Below are 2675 nucleotides of genomic sequence, written 5' to 3' on the forward strand. Positions count from 1 at the left end.
GTCCCAGTCTGCCGGTTCCGTCCCAGTCTGTTGGTTCCGTCCCAGTCTGCCGGTTCCGTCCCAGTCTGTTGGTTCCGTCCCAGTCTGCCGGTTCCGTCCCAGTCTGTCTGTGAAACTCTGCAGAAGCAGGTCAGCCATGACAGAATCTGCAGGGTTCAGATCCTGAGGCATCAAAAATCCTTCATTCAGTAAAAAAATGAACAAAATCTGAACTAAAAGTAAAAACTAAACTCATTGTGACGTTTCAGCATCATGGGATGTTAGTAACTATCAAAGTTAAATTATAAATGTGATCATCATTTATAAATATGTGACTAACGTGACTCTGGTGAATCGTTGTTTCAGTTCAGTGTGAATACTGAAGAGTTTGTGTCAAAGCATTAAAAGCTGCAGCGACTGTAAGAACATTAAAGCAGATAAATGAGCAGGAAGGAGCAGCAGCTGTGATCTCAACCAGACTAAAACCAGATAAACTCTGACTGCGTTATAAACTAAACGCTGATATGCTGGGATTTTCTCACAGCTGGATGAGAAACTTAGAAATTAAAATCTTCTTGTATGAAAATACATTTTTAACATTTGTCTTACTTTTAAATAAATGCATGACAAACATTTCATGACAGTAAAAGTTGAGGGTTACAATCTTTTTATGATCTGACCAATAAGTTGGTAAAACGCCTCATATTTCCTGTTGAGAGGAACTGCATCACATCGGCTCGGTGGCTGCCCACATCCAGACATTTACAGCCTCAGGTTATTTCAGGCAGTAAGCAGCAGCTCTACTGCTTCAAATTAATTTAATGTTTTACACGTCAGCAGGAATCTGACAGAACTGATGGGTTTCAAACTGGTGGCTTGAGAAATTTACCAGTTTGCCGTCAGACATTTCTCCTGCTCTACCAGAGCCGGCCCAAGACATGAGTGAACTATGTGGCTGGAAAAGAGAACAAAACTAAATAATCACCTAAAAAAGGCTTTCATATGTTCTCATATGCTCATTTATCATTTAAATTTTTTAATCCTTCTCCTGAGAAAGCAATATTTCTAGAAAGAGCTTCTTAGATAAAATCGGATGTGTAACAACAGTTTTCATTCATCTGAAATCAGTTCCAGCCATGAAGGACTGACTGCATTAAGTCCCACAATGCACTGCATTAAATTACCTTCAGCTTCAACAGGAAGAGGAGGCATAAAGACAAACAATCCCTTTATTTCTGTGGCGCTGGTATAATGTGTTAGCAGCAGCTGCTGCTGCTGCTAACACAGCAGCCTAACCCTAACCCTACCCTAACCCTACCCGGCCCTGGTTCAGTGTTTTCTATGAGCTAACCCTAACTTAGTGATAATTAGTTACATAAAATAGCCTTAAAACGTTCTAAAATGTCCCATTTTCTTACAGTTAGCCACGGCCAAGCAAAATGTACAGTCAGCTACAGAACAATATGGTTATTTATGGACATAAATAAATATTATTGGGTGTTATCACAGACTTGAATTGAAGAAGTCTGAATAAATTCAGATTATGGATGTGGGAGGAGGCAGCAGATGAAGAGGATATTTTACAGTCAACAGGAAGCTTCACTGGATATAAGATATGAAATTTTTCTGATAACTATCATTCTGTTCTGCCTGCAGAGGACGAGGACATTTATGGTGAGTTTTAAAACTTAATGCTCACTGACGCTCTTTATTTGACCAGATATTGTCATTCTGTGTAAAATCAGCTTGGATTTAATCTGAGAATATCACGTTTGGACTCTGGAAATATTCAGAACTCATTATTAATAATGATTACATTTTCAAGTTAATTTATCAGCTTTTCTTATCTTTCTGTGCGTCACCCTAAGAAGTTCAGTTTCCTCCATTCGTCCCTCTGCTGCTAATAACTAATAACTAGTAACTAGTAACCAGTGAAGCTGCAGCAGGTTAACGTGTCGACCAGCAGCTCTGGTTCCTGCTGTGGGTTTTGTGGGCAGCTCGTCTGGAGCCACAGCAGCTCCCAGCTCCGCCCCGGAAGGATGATTTGCTCCGAGCATCAGGCTTCATAAGCAGGTCCAACCAGTTACCGCCTGCCTGGGAGAGGGCGCCCTCTGCCTGCTGCAGTGCATATAGCAGCCTGCTGAGGTCTGAGACAGGGCATGAAATATTTTTGGTGCTAAATATTCAAGTCTTGTATTTGTTTAGCTGAAGTCACAGAAAAGAACAGCTTCAAATTCTGGTGTAACAAATTCTTGTGGTGGTTTCTTCATGACTAGAGTGGTGTTTGCTCGAGGCACCAAACAGACTAGAGCCGGCCCTGGTTCAGTGTTTTCTATGAGCAAATGTTAATGTTTAATGCATTTATCCATCCATTTTCTAACACCCTTCTCCCCAGTGGGGTCAGGAAGTGCTGGTTCCTCTCCAGTGACAGTTTCAGGTGAGAGGCGGGGTCACCTGGACGGGTCGCCACTCTGTCGCAGGGCAACACAGAGACAGACAGGACACACAACCATACACACACACACTAAGGAGAATTTAGAGAAAGAAAGACTACAAGGAAACAGTGCTACCAACTGAGCCACTGAGCACCTCGCATTTATACTGCAGTATTGGCCGAAATATCTCAACCCTCAATGAGATTAATCTGGTTTAATAAAGGCTAAATTAATTATTTAATTAATAATAATAATTAGAGG

At 41.3% G+C, this 2675-nt stretch overlaps 1 protein-coding gene across 3 annotated transcripts in view; it reads left to right on the forward strand.

Annotated features, from left to right (window-relative positions):
* The window catches only part of LOC103143446 (hepatic lectin-like), a 21368-nt gene that overhangs the window by 16625 nt on the left and 2068 nt on the right, over positions 1-2675 (forward strand). The window lies entirely within an intron of this gene.

This window comes from Poecilia formosa, unplaced genomic scaffold, assembly GCF_000485575.1.
Source record: "Poecilia formosa unplaced genomic scaffold, Poecilia_formosa-5.1.2 Scaffold112, whole genome shotgun sequence".
Lineage (NCBI taxonomy): Eukaryota > Metazoa > Chordata > Actinopteri > Cyprinodontiformes > Poeciliidae > Poecilia > Poecilia formosa.